Consider the following 20,951-nt stretch of genomic DNA (forward strand, 5'->3'; position numbering starts at 1 on the left):
CTCAAACACTGACTTAGGACTCTCCCAACTCATCACTGCCTCTACCTTGGAAGGATCTATTGCTATCCCTCCCTTAGATATAACATGCCCTAAGAAGCTCACCTCTTCTAGCCAAAAATCACACTTGGACAACTTAGTATACAGTCTATTGTCTTTGAGGGTTTGCAACACAACTCTCAGATGCTCCTCATGTTCCTCTCTAGTCTTAGAATACACCAAGATATCATCTATGAAGACCACTACAAAACTATCTAGGTAGGGGTGAAAGATCCTATTCATATAATCCATGAACACAACAAGGGCGTTGGTCACACCAAAAGGCATAACCAAGTACTCATAATGACCGTAACGGGTCCTAAAGGCAGTCTTCGGAACATCTTCAGGCTTCACTCTAATTTGGTGGTAACCTGACCTAAGATCTATCTTACTGAACACATAAGCCCCTACTAATTGGTCCATCAGGTCATCTATTCTAGGCAAAGGGTACCTATTCTTAATCGTTACCTTATTCAACTGACGATAATCTACACATAGTCTCATAGTCTCATCCTTCTTTTTAACTAACAACACTGGTGCTCCCCAAGGTGACACACTAGGCCTCACAAACTGTTTCTCTAAGAGTTCCTCTAACTGTTTCTTAAGCTCACTCAACTCCACAGGGGACATCCTATAAGGTGCTATGGATATGGGTCCAGTACCGGGCACTAGGTCTATAGAGAACTCGACCTCTCTCTCTGGTGGTAATCCTGACACCTCCTCAAACACCTCTGGAAACTCTCTCACCAATGGTATATCACTCACAGGGTTTGTAGTCTCGACACTCATACTAGCTAAGATCATGTATACCCATGCATCCTCCCTCAAAGATGCCTCAACTTGGTTAGTAGACAAAAACATATCACTTCACTCACACCAGACTCAGGAAAGACAACAAATTTCTCAAAACAATTTAATAAGACATGATGGAAGATAACCAGTCCATACCAAGAATAGCATCAATCTGACTCAAAGGTAAAACAACTAAATCAATCTGAAACTGTCTATCAAAAATTAAGACAGGACATTGCAAGCACACATCAGAAGTTAAAACAGACCCACTAGCAGGTGTATTCACAATCAAGTCAAATTTCAAGGAAGACACGGGCAAGGCAAGTTTTTCAACACAGACACGAGAAATAAATGAATGGGTCGCACCTGAATCATACAATACAACCAAGGGAACTTGACTTATGAAACACATACCTTGGATGAGTTCATTAGACTGTGTGGCATCAACACCACTAAGAGCAAACACTCTCCCTGTGGTCCTTGGTTGTCCACTCTGGTTATTCTAACTTCCACTCCTCTTCTCCCTCCTTGGATATGGGCAACTGGTACTGAGGTGGCCTTTACCTTGGCAGTTAAAGCAAGTCACCTCTCTATCTGTGCACTCACGAGCAATATGCCCAAGCCGACCACACTTCCCACACCTGAGTGGTGTAGTAACAATAGCAGGAGCACCACTACCTCTACCCGCAGGCTGAGTCTCCTTGTTAATTGGCTGAGAACTCCCACCAACTGGTTGAAGTCCTCCACTAGTCCTCTATCCTCCAGAATGGTTTCCATATTTCCCGGGAGGGGCAGAATATGGCTTAGCATGATTGTGAGTCACAGGCTTCTTCTCTTTCCCATGACTAGCATTGGCATTCCTGTAAAAAGCAGCCTTCTCTCGCTGATCTTCATCAAAGATTCTACACATGTTGGTCAACTGTGCAAAGTTGTGAATACCGTGATAATTTACCATCATCTTTACTTCTGGTCGAAGGCCATTGACAAATTTCACGCATTTGGACTTCTCCCCAGCTTCCCCCTGATAATGAGGAAAATACCTTACAAGGTTCTCAAACCTCGTTGCATACTCTGCCACCGTCATACTTTCCTGTTTTACCTCGAGAAACTCCATCTCCTTCCTATTCTTCACATCTTCTGGAAAATATTTCTCCGGAAAAGTTTGTCTGAAAGTCTCCCATTGGACAACAACACCACCTGCTCCCTCTAGACATGGGCGAGTGTTCTCCCACCAGTACTTCGCCTCATCTGCTAGCATGTGAGTAGCAAACAACACCTTCTGATGGTCCTGACACTCCATCACCCGGAAGATCTTCTCAATCTCCCTCAGCCAAGCCTCAACACCCTCAGGATCATAACCCCCTTTGAAAGTAGGTGGGTTTTTCCTGTGAAAGCAATCTAACCCATGGTACATAGTTACTTCTCCACTGCCTCCCTGATTGGCCATATCTTGCGCCAAGTTGTTCAAGGCCTCGGTAAGAAGCCGTTCTCGCTCATTTCTCGCAGCCATTACTTCCTATGTCACGCAAGAAACAAAACTTTGAAAAAAAAAATACCAACACAATAAAGTACACCTCTAATCAAACAAAACAAACACAACGCAATCAGAGTACACAAGGAAACACAGAAAGCTCATAACACACATAGCTGAAAGGTCTGACTTGCTCTGATACCACTAAATGTGACACCCTGATATGAATCCTCATGGCACAAGGGCTGACTTAGGATCGTCTAGGATTAAACCTTGATGGAAAATGCGGAAATTGATTAAGGAAATGATGGAAAATAAGGTGGTTAATTTCGTGGGTCTTAATAAGGTGGTTCTTGGCATAAAATGGATGAATGGGATGGTAAAACGTAAGTTAAGTGGTGGCTGGACAAAAATATAGAAATGGCAATAACTGAAGCTACAGGGCTCCAAATGAGGTGATTCCAAAACGAGGTGAAAGGTCTCGTTTTAAAATTCAATTTAGGCTCAAGAATCACTTAATTTGAGTGCGTAAAATGGGAGTTATGGCCACGAGATAATTCTGGGCAGAGGTGGATTTTCTGGAATTGTGGTTTGAAAGAACAAGGGTGAAGATGAAAGGAAGGAAAGAATCACTCTTTCCAGCGAGGGCAACACACAAAGGTTGTGAAAGTCCTTTGATACAGCCAGGGTGTTCTTGAATCACTCAAGAATTTAGGAGAATCACTTTCACTAAGATAAAAGAGATAAACTCTAATTTTCTGAATAAAACTCAACTTGTGTTTATTGATAAAATGATTCAGCTTATATAGAAGCTTTACAGCAGATTTTAGTAATGACCCCACTAACCTAGAATTAAAATAACTTAATGCCATTAACCTAGGGAATTAAAAAAAAAACTTAATGGCTGAGTGTAACTGAAATTGTGGCAACCAAAAGTCACCCCCAACAGCCAACAAGTCAGCCACCATTTGGTCTCCCAAAAGGCTGATGCCTAGGTTGCCAATTGGGCCCTTATTACAACTTGAACTAAACCTACTAAAGCCCTTTTAGTTGATTAACCCAAAACATATTTTTGGTCAACCAACTTTACAAGGATTGGGCCATTATTTAGTCAAACTAAACACTCTAAAATTGAGACAAAGTGGTGTCATTTAGTCCTCCTCCATTTGGGCCATGATACAACTCACAACCTTGGACTTTTCTCCTTGAAACTTGGGCTTGTATTCAAATAGTATGGACAACACTTGTTGAAGAGCTTCCTTGGCTTTCCTTGCTCTAGCCCTTGTCATAGGCCCTCCAAGTCCTTCAAGTGGATCCTTGCCCTTGCTCTTGATCATGTCCTCATCACACCCTCTACCCTTACAATTATAACTAACTAACTAACTAAATCATACAAAATTTATTTAAAATTTTATAAACACATAAAAGAAAAGAAGATAAAAAAACATAAAAAAATTAATAATTTTTCTTTAAACATATTTAATTTAAATCAATTCAAAAGGAGAAAAGGTTCACATCCACTTAGTGAAAACATAATAGAATTTTTTTATTTTGAATAAAAGATAAAATTATCCTGGGTCAAAACAAGGTTGTCCACTCTAAATAAATAATACTTAAAAAAACTAAAATAGAAAAGTATAATGCAATTATATCATTCAATAAATCATAATATGTGAAAATCATAATATGTGAAGTAAAATCGTATGCCCCAATGTCACACTTATCAGAGCATATCCATATCACAAACTAAGTCTCCCCATCTCTAACATGTAACTCACCATATGAAGGCTCACCTGAAACAAAGTGGCAATCAGCCCAAACACAAACACACACCGGGAGTAAGTTATCACATTCGTATATAATAAAACATTAGAGCATGTGAAACATATAATACTTAAAGCTGAATTTATATAAATAACATTACCGCACAACATCGCACACATTATTCACACCCATTCAAGTTCACCCACTCCATAAAATAACTTCAACCACAATTGTTAACTCAATGAAATTCAAATACAAGCGTTATGCAAAAATTATACTAAGACTCAAGCCTATATGCAATGTGGTACCATTTCAATGAAAAATAACACTAGGGCACTTAGGAGTTCATGACAAGACACACCACACAATGGGTATACTCGGTCACCCTCACTAAGTAACATCATAAGGTGACCACTCAGGGTTACTCTGTTTTGCGAGAATGCCCCAACCACATGGGATCAACATGGGCTTAAAGGAGCACTCAAACCGAGTATCTTTACCCCCAAGGCCTAGACTCCGAAGAATCCGTTTGGGCCTCACCTTCCTGATTCAGGTCCAACCCCTAAAATAATTTTTTTTGCACACAGACACTGTTTATGAGTTATATAATACCCACGACCTCACTCCTATATTTCAAACATATTTAACAAATTGCGCTACAGTTTAACCCTTTAGGATCCTAACTAGGAATCCTACAATTTCCTTTAACACTGCGCATAAAAGTTCTCTCAAGGTAAACACTGGTCAGGTTACTATATAACTCATAACTCACAAGACAAGTAATATCACTACAAATATCAATCACACACTCATTCACAACCATATTTCATGTCTACAGTTTAACATTTCACACTTTAACTAATTACAAAATATACTCAACAATTAAATAACAATGTATCATAATACTAATAACATACAATATTTAACTTCAAGACTTATAAACAAATAACTGTAAAAATACATGTGAAACATATATATATATATATATATATATATATATATATATATATATATATTAACTAACTTAAGCGATACATTTATATTAAAATATAAACTTATTAATCTATGTATATATAATTATAACAAAATGTTAACGTAAACGTACATATTATATATATATATATATATATATATATATATATATATATAACACATATAAAATGTATTATAAAATAATCACAATAATATCAAACATATCATTAAGTAAATACAAATTATATATAACAATAAAATATATACTCATATTGATTTATATAAACAAGATGTATACCTATATTCTAAACATATTTCAACTAAGTTACTAACATCAAGAAAATGCCTAATTACAATGTGAATACAACTTTAGTTAATTTCTTTAAATGATTTTAGCCAATTCAATTATCCAACAATCCCTACACATATGAATTTCATGACAAGAAATCACCCAGGTAAAAAAAATATAAAGTTTGTGAAATAAGAGTATCAATATATATGTACACGTATACAGTGCGGTGTGAAAAAAAATAAAAAATAAAAAATAAAAATGAACAAGATTGAAAGGCCAAGATATCTGGTATAAACACAATCACCATCACAGAACTTTTATGCTAATTATAAAGAATTCTAATTCCTAAGGTACACACCAAACACATAAACACATCAATTCTACAACAAACTCGTATCAGAACATCAATTAGTTCATCAAACACACTCAATCCGCGATTAAACATGAAAACATAATTAAACTTCATAAACACCCAAAAATAACCCAAAAATTGATCCTCTAAGGATCCCTACACATGTTCATTCTAATCCCCAAGCGTGAGTAACTCATCCCTTACCTCGATGTAGTCGCTTAAATGTTCTCCGTTAGTAATTGTGGCGTCTCTGGTGCTCTCTAGAGCTCCGCCTCTGGTTGCTCTGTTAGGGTTCTTGTGCGTCAGAAAAGAAGAAAGGAACAAAATGTGTTTTCTAAAAGCCGCTCTAGGTTAATATTTGATTTACATAGTGGGAATTTATGACCTAATCATTTTTTTTACTTACTTATTTATTTATTAATTTATTAATTTATTAATTTCTTATTTATTTATTACAAGTTACGGCTGTTACAGAGATTATGTTGAAAGTGTGCATAGAAGAGGTGAAGGTGAATGTTGGAAATAAACCTCACAACCACTTCACTAAGCTTGGTTGGGCAAATATTGCAGAAAAGTTCAATAAGGTAACAAATTTGAGATATGAATATAAACAATTTAAAAATAGGTGGGATTCTTTGAAAAAGGAATGACAATTATGGGCTAAGCTTATTGGGAAGGACACAGGTCTTGCCTGGGATGGGGAGAAGAAAACCATTGCTGCTAGTGATGAATGGTGGGAAGCCAATATTCAGGTATGCATTATTCAACGAAAATAGAGTTTTTGCGGAGGCCAGCTCTTTTGTTTTTTATGTGTGATTCTGTTTCAATGAAAGAATGATTAATAGTTTATCTTGGAATTCCGATAAAAAAAAAATAGATAATCATGAAATTGAACAATGTGTTTTAATTACAAAGATTCTTGATCTATGAAAAAAAAAAGATTAATTCTTGATTTTAGAACAAAACAATTACACACATTTAGCATTTTAAGAAACAGTGATAATATCTTTTGTTATTTTCTTTAAAATATGAAATAAAGTTATAATAATGAGAATTTTTTATAGTTATTCAAAAATCAACTAAAATAGAAAAAAGAAGAGACAGTAAACGCACAACCTATGTTTTCAAGATAGAGGGAGCAAAAATAATTTTTTACAGGAGCTTAAAAAAAGAATTAACAATGACAACAAAAATTATTGTTTTTTTATTTTTTTAGATAAAAAAATAAAAACGAATTTAACAACATGACACGGTTTTTTGTTATTTTTTTATGTGTGTGTGTGTGTGTTTATCAAATATTTGAAAATAATAATATTGATTTATTTAATATCATTAACATAATATTTTAAAATTGACTAATATAAATTAAAAAATATGAGATTTACTATAATAATTTGAATCATGCTATTTCCTATAATGTGATCATTAATATCATAAACATAAATAAAAAAGGTAAAACAAATAACAATGTATTTAAAAGTAATATTTTAATAAGTTCAAAGTTTCAATCCTTACAACTAGAAAAATGTTATTTTGCAACCGAAATTAGTGACCGAAAAATTTTGGTGTCCGGCAACGACCGAAGTAGAGACCACACTGTTATTGGTGCAATACGCGACTGAATTTGCGACCGAATTTGATAATGATGCCTAACGTGTGTCAGCGACGGAATTAGCGACCGAAGTTGAAGGTCGCTGAAGGCTTCGGTGGCTATTTCGATTGTTGTACATGTAAAAAAAACAAAAGTACTTTAACCACTGAAGTAGCGACCGATATGTAGTTGAAGATAGCAACCGAATAGATTTCAGTCGCAATATCAAGGTTATAGCGACCGAACATAATTCGGTCGCTATACGTATTTCTGTTTCGAGATTAGTGACCGAATTAGCGACTGAAATGTCACTTGTCTATGTATGTGAAGTAACAAAAATTTTATTTATTATAAATCGTAATAAATATATAATATACTTAAATATATTTTATACCAGAAAACTATTGAAATTAGTATATTAGTAATATTTTTCAATTAAGAAAATAATATTTAAATTATTTCATTAAGATCAATAAGCCATGCTTATCATTGGTCTTTTAATTTGTGTTTTTTACAAAATAAATATTTAAAAATGACAATAAATACCCTTTATATTCTGAAAAAAAATATATGATAATCAAAATTTATAAAATTAAGTAATTCAAAATATACGGTATAAGTGTAACACCAATTATTCAATAAGTTTAAATATGACATAAGTAAAATTTATGCATTGATGAAGACCCAATTTGACTTTAGTACAACATGTGCATTGAGCAAGGCCCAATAAGATGCAATGTGTAACATATGCATTCACTAAAATCCAAATTTACTTTAATTTAAGGCTTAATTGCAAAATACATCCCCTTATTTTACCTATTTTAGCAAATTAGCCCTCCTATTTTTTTAAGAGAAAAAACTATATTTATTTTCAACTTTAAGTGTTTATTTAAAAATTAGGCCCGCGAGGCGGGTGCAGACCAATGTATTAAGTTCGAGTAAGAGTGCGGGGCAGATTGGTCCGTCTGCTACCAATGTGGGCTTATGCGGGGCGAGTCGGCCCACTTACCCACTCCTAATTTTAACCGTTGATGATAAAATTTCAAAAATTGATTATAATAAAAGGTTGATTAACATTTTTCTTAAAAAAATAAAAACTTTAAAGAAGCTTGAGGAAGGACAAGAACCATGATATTTAGAATGAGAAACACATTCCTTTATGGCGACATCAAAGTGCTCATTTGAATATTTCGTGCAAAATATAATATTAATAAAAAATTTATGCAAAAATAGTTCAAATTCAACTTTTTTTATTTATTATATTTTTATAATCTTATATATTATATTTTCAAATATAACATATAACATTAAATTCTATTTTTACATAAATTAGAATATGTATATTTATATAAGTTTTTTATTTTATATATTATATTTAGCTTTTAAAATAATGTTTATGATTTAGTGACAACATTTTTTTATCTATATTAAAAAATTCATGTTATTTATTGTAATATAGATAAAACAAACTGTCAGTAAATTACATAAATAAATATTTTAAAAATAGAAAATATTCTCATTTTATTTACTATATAAATTAATTTCAGTTCTCACAATTGAATTATATAACATATATATAATGCCTACCAACATTGCTTGTTTTAGCATTCCTGTGAATTTTTATCAAACATTTCTTCTCCCCCAAGGCCCCAACGCTTTCTTTTCTTCTCTCTTGATGTTCCCAGTTCCACTTTCATGGCAAAACTTTTTATTCCATCAAAATCACTTTGAGTCTCACTTGAAATTATAAAACAATGTTCACATATCCATTAGCTTCTCATTGATAGTTCTTAATCCTCAAATCAACTGTATTTTAATTTTCTCTCCTTTTTATTCTTTTTTCTTTTCTGTCAAGTTGTTGTGATCCATATAGGTTCTAGGTAGTAATTTTTAAGATTCCTTGAATTTTGATATTTTAAAGAGTGAATTTTTAAGCTCCTAGAATCTCCATTTGGGTGCAGGAAATAATCTTCATCCATCCTTTCTTCATGTATTTCTCTCTAAGGAAAAGACAAGAGTTGGAATCATTTTGGGTTTTGAAGAGTAAAGATAGGTGGGAAAAGATGAGGATTTTCCTAATCCTATAATTTTCAATTTGCATGCGAATTTGATTCTTAGAGCACTAAGTCTCTCTTTGTCTAATTGGTTGCCGTTGTTAGTCTAATACATATTTAGAACCTGTTTTTGATTTGTATTGAGCCCCATGCCCCAATTTTGTTCTGTAAATATGGATTTATGAACAGCCATGGTAATTGCCTTGGTGTTAAAACAAAGTTGGCCAAGGACTAGTGTCTTAAAGCTTATTAAAATTCATATAATTTATTTTCTTGATTTCCTGCTGTTGGTGAATTTATAAAATTAAGAGGTTTTCATGCAGGCATTTCCCATATGTCTAATGCATGATATATGATTTTAAGTGACGATATTATTGTTGCTCTAAGTTCCAAGTAGAATAGGAGCCTTGCAAGATTGACCAGCCAAGTATTGAGAAGCCTTGCAAGCCTTTAGGAAGATGTATTAGAGTGGTATAGGTCAACATCGAAATTGTAGATGATAGTGATTGTTAGCAATATGCTCGAAACCCATACAAGCAGGCCCAAGAGGAATACGGCGTGAAAACAAATCATATATTAGACATGAAAATATAAAAAACAGTCTCCCTTTGCTCGACTATTTATGTGTGTGTCATGAAAATTTAAATAATTTCAGAAAATATACTTTGATATTTGTTAATTTTATTAGGCGCAAAACTTATAAATTCATTTAATTACCTTATAATCTACTTCAAACAAAATGAAATTTGTTTAGTACACAAACTTATTTTAGTTGTTTATAGTTTATTTTCAAGCTAATTGAAGTAGCAGTTAACTTAAATATAAGTTATTAGCATTTTTTTCTTCTCAAATTTTATTTTCTCTAATTTATTTAAAAATATTTTTTATCCTTTATTGAATTTAAAAACCCTTTTACCTATTTTCATATTGCTAATTTATTATGGGAAATATATACTAGATGACATGTTTATTACCTTTTTTATTATGAAACTTTAAATACTGCTTTTTATATTTTGTTTCGTAAAACTATTTATTTTAATGAGTTATTGCATTGTTAATTTTTTATTTATATGTAAATATTTGGTCCCAAAAAAAAGTTAATAAACAAATCAAGCTTATATGGAAAAAAATTTCTTTGTTGTTTACAAATAATATTCTTAAATAAAGTATTTAAATGTTCAAAAATAATTTTAAACAATATAAGTTTATTTAATTTAATTATAATATATAAAAAATGAAAAAATTATTTAAAATCATATTAGTTGATGAAAATACTTAAATATGTAGGTACGTAATTCCTTCTTTAAGATAAATAAATAATTAGTTCCACCATATCATGAATTTTTTTTAGTCTCATAGCATTATATTTGGTAAACTATACTCGATAACATTTTTTGCCCACTAAGATATAAATTCTTTTGTATTGCTTGAATACGTGCCATCCTGTTATATATGATTATCTTTGCATGTTATTATATCTCCAACTCTATAACTTTTAGGCATAAGCAAGAAGTTATGTTCTTTCTTCGTGTTTTAAAATATTTTAGATTATGTTGATATATTATTGTTTTAAAATATTGTGTGCGCTCTGTAATTAATTTTACTTGCAAGCTAAGTTTTGCATTGTTGCACTATTAGTTTGATACCTTGCTCCTTTTCTTAGGTATATGCTGTTTTGGCTTGTTATTTTGAGTGCAAAATTTGCGTTTGCTTACTTTCTTCAGGTTAGTGATACATAGTCTTGGGATTAGTAGATATACATTTGGAATTATACATAATTTGTTTGTGTGTATGAAGGTACATATACTGGTGAGCATATATGCATGTATGATTTATTGTCTTATTTGTGTAGTTTGTAGATCAGGCCTCTAGTGGACCAACAATGACTATTATAAAAGAGGATAATATAAATTATGTTTGTCAAATTCTTTTTTAAGAGTCACTGATTTGTCAATTATAAAAGAGGATAATATGAATTTGCTAGTAGAAGGGATTTGAATCCATAATCTCGCCCTTACCTTGTCCCTTCAACCACCAAGCAAACCTATCTATTGGATTTTTATATCTTGACATAGATCTAAAAGGGAAAAAACTGAACGGGCCTAGCTGATTATTTTAGGGTGTGTTTGGAAATCTTTTTTTATCCATGTCAAATGGATGTTTTACACTTCCAATGCTTAAACATAGAAACAAGGTTAATGTTGGATTGGTAATGAATAATATCCAAACACATTTGTCTTTCATAAAGAAGTGTGTTTGCAATTTGTGCTGACAGAAGTAAACTATAGATCTATGTTTACTATGAATTGCTAGTTAAGATCTTTCACTATTAGAAAATACACTTTCAACATCGTTATTTACGACATTCTACATCGATTTTAAAACCGATGTTGAAAGTACGATGTTGAATGTATTATTGTTAACATCGGTTTTAAAAATGATGTAACATCGGTTTTCTAAATAACCGATGTTATATATAAAGAACTACAACAAAATAAGTGTATACATGATGAACGTTGACATCGGTTTTGATATAAAACCATGTTAATATATTAACATCGTTTTCTAAAAACCGATGTTAACTAATAGATTAACATCGGTTTTTTATGTATAACCGATGTGAACGTCATCATCTATACACTTATTTTGTTGTAGTTAGTTATATATAACATCGGTTATTTATAAATAACCGATGTTAACGTTTGTATATTAACATCGGTTATGTATAAATAACCGATGTTATTAGAAATAACCAACATCGGTTTATTGAAAAACGATGTTAAGGTGTATGTTGACATCGGTTTTTCTAAATAACCGATGTTGTTTACTATATTAACATGGTTTTTATTAATAACCGATGTTGTTTTCAAGTTTTTTTTATATAAACTTTCTGTTTTTACAATAAACCCAAAATTGTACCTGTAAAATGCAATTTCAGACCCAATTCACACAAATAAACATTTTATTATGCTTTCAAGCAATTTTAATCACAATAAACAATGAATAATTGATTTATTATTAACAACTATCAACAAATAATTCAATGTTCAAATAACATAGGAAATGGCAAAAATGTTAAACCAAAGTAAACTAAGCTAAACTTAATGTCCCTAAATCCTAGCTCTGAGCTCTAACTCGGAGATAATACTGTGCCCACTGGATCCGAAGCGCCTTTAATCTCTCTGGCTCCAATGGTCTAGGATCGTTAAAATAATGCATGATGAAATAAATGATAAGTTAATAATGTAATACAAATTATAAAAAAAATCGAATTTGTTTGAAATAAACGTACCGCTTTCCCAGTTATTCCTAAACTTCCTAATATGATGGTGGACATCCAGTGCATGACATAATAGCCGCACTCAGTGCTTCCTTTTTGTCTATTACACTAAATACATAATGAAATTTGGATATTAATTAAACAATTAGTGTACACACATAAGAAGTATATATAAGTGGAAGTTTTATGTAAATGACGTACCTTGACGACAATCCACCTAGCAGAGCCTTTGATTTAGGTGTGGAGCATCATCAAGACCTTTTAAAGCACTGTTCCAGACGAGTAACAATTAAAAATGATGTTGTTGAGGTATTTCAATGCAAATGTATTGAAAAGAAACTGACCTGTTAATTATCCCCTTAAGGTAGTTGTATGGCCTGTTATGCAATGAACAAAACCAGACAACTAGGTATTCCTTGGGCAGGATGACCACCATCTGCCAGTGTCCGCTGCAGTGGGAGAAATATGGGTTAGTATATTAGTAAACATTAATTAAATTCAGTTATTTTGTGTGACTTACCCATTCAGGTAGGCTCCAAGGTAGACATCGCGTTTTGAACTCTGCATCCAACTCTTTATGTATCTTTCAGCTCAAACTGCGATTGCCAGACCTCTGAATGGACTGTGGCTCAGGAATCCATACAGATCAGAATTCCCCGCTCGCATACTTGTTTCAGTCAGATGCCTTTTATGTTAAGTCAAAGTTAAATATTTATGAATTGAAAGCAATAACTTAGGTAATTAAAAGTAATCTAAAATGACTTACAGAATCCACAACTGTAACACTGATATGCTAGACATTGACCACCGTGTGCGATTTCGAGAGGTCTTCGTGCTTTATGTAGAGCGGGAAGTTGGATTAAAGACCCCGAACACAGTGGCATCCCATGTAACCTGGTAAGGCCTCAAGAAAAGCTCTGGGATGGTCAATGTCATCAGATAAAGCGGATCATCGACCTCCGGATCCGGCTTTTGAGGTGGTTTTGCCGAGACACAACTGCTGTTCATGAAACAAAGTTAAATGGCCTAATTTAGGCACCTGAATGAATTAATTCAAAAAGAAGAAACATATAGTAAGAGTAAAGTACCTCTGTGATAAAGATTGACCAGATGTGTCGGCCAAGCAAGGAAGGTGTGAATTGTCTGCCCCACTAAGGAAACCTCATCAGTGGGTACAGGAACTGGAGCATCTGGATCTTTAACCTCCTCCACACCCACCTTTACTTGCCAGAAAAAGGAGTGTATGAACAACATGGATCCTCATAAACTCCCCAGGCAACCAGCGGCAGGATTTGCTTCGATGTACAAGCCGCACCTTCTGAGTCACCCGTCTCAGGATCTTTCCTGAGGGATCAACACAACTCTCCTTTGTGCTTACTCGAGGACCTGAGGGACCAACCAGAGGCTCCGGAGGCAGTGCAAGTCCCTGAGATTGCATCTGGACGAACTGGACTGCATCTGCTGAACGATGCCATGAGCTGCCGAGTCACTTTTTCTGTGATCGACTCCTCTAGCTGGTCCCTGATTTGCTGGGTCAGTGCTGCAATTCTTCAGGAGGCAGCGAGGAAGAGCTGCGGGACTCCGTGAGCCGATCCGAAGTATTGCTTGATGGTGACACCGGCTCCACAGCACGGACACGTCCAGGGTGCTTGGACGTCCAATAGCAGCGTGAGAACATCCTGACGTCCATGGGGGAGAAGGATCCCTGTGACGCCTGCTCCTCAAAGGAATCCTGCACAGAAAAGACACATTTGTACATGGCATTCACAAAATAAAGAAATATAATTCTAATGGTTAGTTGAAAATGACTTGCGATCTTCTCACGATTTCCTTTGCGCCTCAGTCGTCATCTCCCTGTTTTCTTGGTGCGGGCCATCTTCCACTTCACGTGGCGTCTGACGGGATGGAGGGTCGATGACGCCATCAACGCTTCCTGACTGTGCAGCTTCCTCTTCTTCCTCACAGAGCTTCTCAAATATTCATAACCCCCACGAGACAAAACTGGGGGCAGTGTTCTATTTCTGGATGCCTTTGCCTTTTTCCGCACATCCTGCAAAAATAAAACAATAATCTTTCAAATTGCTAGAATGAATTATAACAAGTTAATGTTTTTTGAAAAAACTTAAATGGCAAGGTACATACCTCCCAAGAAGGGTCTCTGCGAGTCTGGCAAAACTGGGCCCATTTTTCCTTGCTTATGTCTATTTCTCACAGACAGTGTCGTCCACACCATCCTAATTGCTGTAAGGGCCATTTCCTCGTGGGCCCATTTTAGGCAGCGTGTTGTCCTCTAGAAGAAGATTGTGCACTACCTCAAGCAGTGAGGTAAAACTTTTGTCACTCCACCCATACCTGCCTTCACATTAACCAGACTTAACACCGTGACAACAGGGTTAAGGAATTCTTGCACCCCGTATACAAAGGCTTCTTTGAATCACTTACATCCTTCATACACAGGGGCATGTCTTGCTGAAAAGACTCTTGTCCAAGGTCACGAATCATGTCCTCCAAGCGATCTCCATTTCTACATCAAACGGTTCAGATTGGGACCCACTCTGCATGTCTGTCACTTCACCATGCCATATCCACGTCGTTAATTCTTCTTAATCCATCACATAATAGATGGTCCCGTATGTCGTCCAGTAGTTGTCGTCTTCGTTCAAACAGTTGATGAAGGACAATAATATTTCCTTCTTCATTCGGTGACCTCTTTCTGAAGCAAATTGCAAGAACTGCTCGACGCCATCCTCATATTCTGGGCTCATGCACTTTGATTCATCCAACTTCGATCCATCTAGCAATTCCATGCATGAAATCTCACTTTTTTATTTATAGGTGTGGCCCTATCCCATTTGGAAGATTGTCTTTTATGTTAGCTTCATACGTCAGGGTTAGCATTATTTTGAAAATTTTGACTAAATTTCGTAGCATTTCGCATTGGTCTCCAAGTACACGACATGACATCGGTGAAATTAATTTCCGATAATCAAGTATGCACTCAGAGAACAACTTGAAATGCATTGTACCAAAATTTCATCAAATTAATTAAAATAATAATAACCTTAAGAATGAATCTAACATAAAAATACCAGTCTCCCAAACTGTCCAAGCGGATAATTTAAGACTAAATACAATGACTAATGCAAACTGTCCGCAAGAATCATTGCATTCAGTCTCAAACGGGAATCTAAGGTTCACTCAGCATGAACAATAGTTGTTTATATAGCAAATTACATTGATGACATATAAGAACATACAAAATGTAAATTTTGATTATAGACAAATATCGACATCAACAGTTGTTTGTATAGAATATTACATTCTATAGAAGCAAGCTTCATGATGATGAATCAAGTTGATTCAAGAAGTTTTGATAATGACAAAGATGATGACAAAAAGCCCAAAGAATGATTTCAAGATTTAGTCAACAAGTTCAAGATCAAGTTCAAGAGAAGTTTGATTTCAAGATTCAAGAAAAGATGAATTCAAGTTTTAAGAGAAGAATTCAAGAAGACTTTACAAGGGGAAGTATTGAAAAGATTTTTCAATAAACAAACATAGCACAATTTTGTTTTTCAAAAGAGTTTTTCACAAAATTTTCTAAGTTACCAGAGTTTTGTTTTTACTCTCTAGTAATCGATTACCAGTTTCCTGTAATCGATTACCAGTGGAAAAGTTTGATTTCAAAAGCTTTTAACTGAATTTACAACGTTTCAATTGATTTCAAAATGGTGTAATCGATTACAAGGATTTGGTAATCGATTACCAGTGACAAGTTTTGAACAAAAATCAAAAGATGTAACTCTTCCAATGGTTTTCAGGTTTTTCTAAAGGTTATAAACTCTTCCAATGGTTTTCTTGACCAGACTTGAAGAGTCTATAAAAGCAAGACCTTGATTTACATTTGTAGTGAACTTACAACATTAACAAACAACTTTTCCACATATTCTTTTACAACATTTGAATCTCTTTGAACATCTTCTTCTTCTTCTTCTTTTGCAAAAAGCTTTCTTAAGTTTTCTAGTTTTCCAAACCTTGAAAACAAAAGTGTGCTATTCATCTTTTTCTTTCTCTTCTCCCTTTGCCAAAAAGAATTCGCCAAGGACTAACCGCCTGAATTCTTTTTGTGTCTCTCTTCTCCCTTTTCCAAAAGAACAAAGGACTAACCGCCTGAATTCTTTTTCGTCTCCCTTCTCCCTTTTCAAAGAATTCAAAATGACACAGTCTAAGAATTCTTTTGATTCTTCCCTTTCCCTTATACAAAATATTTCAAAGGACTAACCGCCTAAGATATCTTTTGTATCCCCTTCACAAAGTTTCAAAGGACTAACCGCCTGAAAACTTTGTCTTAACATATTGGAGGGTACATCCTTTGTGGTACAAGTAGAGGGTACATCTACTTGGGTTGTTGTAACTGAGAACAAGAGAGGGTACATTTCTTGTGGATCAGTTCAAGTGGAGGATACATCCACTTGGTTGTTACAAAGAGAACAAGGGAGGGTACATCCCTTGTGGATCTTTAAAGGATTTTACAAGGTTGAAAAGAAATCTCAAGGACCACAGGTTGCTTGGGGACTAGATGTAGGCACGGGTTGTTGCCAAACCAGTATAAAACTCTTGTTGTTCACTTTAATTACTGCTTTTACTTTTGGTTAAGTTTCTATTTTTGTTCTTTACTTTCTTAACAACATAGTAAAAGCCTAATAAGGATTAGATTTTTAATTAGTAAAGGTTCATTAATAATTAATTCAACCCCCCTTCTTAATTATTCTGAGGCCACTTGATCCAACACATTCATGACATACAAGAAAATACAAAATGTAAATTTCGATTACACACAAATATCGACATCAACAGTTCTTTATGCAACTAATTTGGAATTTTGGGTTAAATTTTGTCATCAGTTTCTAGAAATAAATCTCAACTCAAAAGCCAACTACCCTTAAGCCAAATAATCACATCCACTGGCATACCTATCTCCCTCTCCTACCTAGCAAACACAAAATCTCAACCACCCAAAAAAAAAAAGAATTCTATATGAGTATGCTTTTTGTAGAATAAGTATAATACAAGCACTATTTGTTGGTCAATGGCGTGAGCCATTGAACAACAGAGAGAATCTTCTTTGCATTTGCACTGTCACAGTCACAAGAGATACACAAGCCTCAGGATTGAATTAGTCTTTGAAACTATGGATATACATTAACCCAATGAATATTATAGCGTATAATTTATCCATATTCCTTCTCTCATTTATTAGTTACTGCTTACATATCTTTATGGTATCAGAACTTGAATGATCAAACATAACTCTGCCTAGTATCGTATCTATTACATCCCAAACCTAAAATTAGACGAGGAATGGTGTGTTTGTTTTAGTATTAACAAGTCTCAAACGCTAGTTCAATCCAATGTCACAAGATTCTTGGATTGATCTAAGCATGCATCAAAACGTGTGCCGACTACAAACAAACACATATGAAAACTATCTTACGTGGAGACAATAGGTTGTTGCAACAATAAAGGGTTATCAGCTGCATAAGCTTATATCAGAAAATTGAGGCCAACAAGGTTATTGAATGAAGAACATGAACTAATTACACAACAAAAGCTAGAGTACCTAAACTGGGAGCAGCAAGACAAACAATTAGTGTCTTTGGCTTCTAGCATCAATGGCACCAAGTCTTCACACAAAATAATGGTTGGAAGATACTTGAAACTTAAGCTTTTAGACCAAAGCCAAAATCAAACAACTAAAACTGAAACCAAGTGTCTAATAGATAGGAGCAATGAATGACTATATTTTTGAAACATAGTCATAGTAACACGAATGGGTAAGAAAAACTAACTGGTTTTGAAACAAAATTAACTATAATGAATAACCGATGTTAACCGTGCGATGTTAAATCTAAAAATTGTAGTAGTGTTTGAATGAATGTATTTAGGGTTACTTTTGACAATCTCCCTCCTCTGCTCAAACTTATTAGTTACAGTTTAGATTTAGAGGATATAATGTGAAACAAATCCCTTTCCTAGCAACTGATAAAACAAACAAAGCCATTTCCTAGCTTATTATAGGTGGGTAGGTCAAACGAAGGCTTGTATAAACCACTTGTGTGTGGTTTATTGTTGATACACTTATAGACCCTCAGATTCATCTCACCCACAGCCATATGGTGCACCTTTACTGCATTTTTTTTCTTCTTTTACCCACTTCCTCCTTTTTTGTTTTTTTGTCATGCACTAGAAAAAAAAAACTTGCTGCTCTCTTATGTTGGGGTGATTTCCAGTGAAGGCGACCCTCCCCCACAGCATTTTTATTTATTTTTACATTTTTTAATTTGGGTTCTTCTATTGTACTTTTTAATATGAGCAAGGGCTGTGATGACTGAGAACATTCCTCGATTCGGATAAGGACCAAAGCAAGTTGTTTGGTCTGTGATGACAATGTTTGTGCGTGTCTGAGCCTCTAACATCTCCTTTCAACTTATGTTTAACTGTTAGAACTTAGAACTCATTGCACATCTTTGCTATAAACGATTTAAGTTCATTTATTTCTTGAATGTTTTTTTTCCTGATATGCATTATAAGCTGATTGATTCAATGCAACCCTTCTACAAGGAGAAGACAATTGAAAAACAAATTAAAAAAAATGTATGACAAGAAGTCCTTAAAGTTTGGTGTGAAGTGGCAGGGTTGTTAATATAGCATGTTTCTGTTATGCAGTCTCATAGTGTGTTTGGATTAGCTTTATTTACATTCAATATAAGTTTTTCAGCAATTACAAACTCTTTCTTGAGCAGTTTTAAAATGACATCTTCAGGTGTTTGAAAATATTATATACTTACAGCGGGTAATTATTAAACAGGTTAAAATCTAATAAATGAAAAAATCTACTAAATCTTAATCTTAAAAATTATATTTACAGCGAGTAATTATTAAACAGGTTAAAATCTAATAAATAAAAATAATGGCATATTTTCATAGGACAATCGAGTTGTTTTTTAATTTATTTTAAATTTAAAAATTGTTAAACTAGACCCAAAACATTTAAAAAACATTTTAGACGGTAAAATTAGAGACCGAATTAGCAACCGAAATTATTATTTTTTAAAACTTTATTATTTAATAGCGACCGACCTTTATTTTAATTTATTTTACAATTAAAATTTAATTTTTTATTAGTGACCAAATTAATAACCAAATCTTATTTTAATTTATTTTATTTAAAAATTAATTACTTGTTAGCGACCGAATTAACTACCCCAAACCTCGATTGCTGATTTGGTCCCAAGCAAAATAGCAACCAAATATCTAGCTACCAAATTTTGTGTGCTTGTGACTCAGTAGTTCGGTGGTGAAATAGTAACCGAATGGAAATTCGGTCGCTGAGGGTTTAGCGACTAGGGTTTTTGTGAGGTAAATTATTCGGTTGCTATTTCGGTGGCTAAGAGGTTTAGCAACCGAATTTAGGGATTTAGCAACCGAATCTGTCGATCGCTAAAGCATACCTTTTTTGTAGTGCCTTAGAGTTCCAATATTAATGGTATTTAAAGTCAAATCAAAAAATTATAAAAATTTTGATCGGTTGGATTTTGATTGGATCTATAAATTTAAACCAATGACCCAACCCATAAGATTTTGATCGATTTGTTCGATTTTGACCCACATAAATAAATGACTCAACAAAAAATCAAACCAAATACATAAATGACTTAATCAATACTGTTCCAATCGGATTTGATTAATTTGAATTCCCGAGTGACCCCTAACCATACACACCCCTACTTAACATCTCTACATAGGCGGATGTATAAATATGTTTCTGAGATCGTTTTTTTAATAGCCTACAATGCACACAACTTAATGCTCAACTCAAATAATTATATTATTAATAAAATCTTTTTCTTATTGAAAAAATATAATATTATTGCATTTCGTAGTTGATGGAAATTGCTCCCCTTTAAGTAGTGTTTTCAAAGCATCACATTCCTAGGGTAATATTTTTTAATACATTCGTAATTAAATTAATAACTCTATCAATTATAATTAATTAATAAATTAAAAATTCTCTAGCCACGTTACTAATTATTTTGGTCAACATTTACATCTTGATGGTCAACAGAAGTAATTTAACATCTCGACCAAAATTGTCCATCTTTCAAATCAAGGATCAAAATTTCAATTTAATCTACATATAATTTAGGAATGACTATTTAATTAACTAAATATTAGAAGATGACTAAATAAAATTAAAAGTTTAATGTTCATGTATTGATAGTGTCGTATATAGTTTTATACTGTCATTCAATCATACATCATTATTTGAATTACATTAGGATAAATA

General features: G+C 33.7%; 1 non-coding gene across 1 annotated transcript; it reads left to right on the forward strand.

Moving 5' to 3' along the window:
- Positions 1–18,980: 18,980 nt before the first annotated feature.
- LOC121174685 (small nucleolar RNA snoR126) lies at positions 18,981–19,074 on the forward strand. Its single transcript, XR_005890959.1, has one exon. It is a non-coding gene; the product is annotated as a small nucleolar RNA snoR126 (small nucleolar RNA).
- The last annotated feature ends 1,877 nt before the right edge of the window (positions 19,075–20,951 follow it).

Source organism: Glycine max, chromosome 3 (assembly GCF_000004515.6).
Source record: "Glycine max cultivar Williams 82 chromosome 3, Glycine_max_v4.0, whole genome shotgun sequence".
NCBI lineage: Eukaryota > Viridiplantae > Streptophyta > Magnoliopsida > Fabales > Fabaceae > Glycine > Glycine max.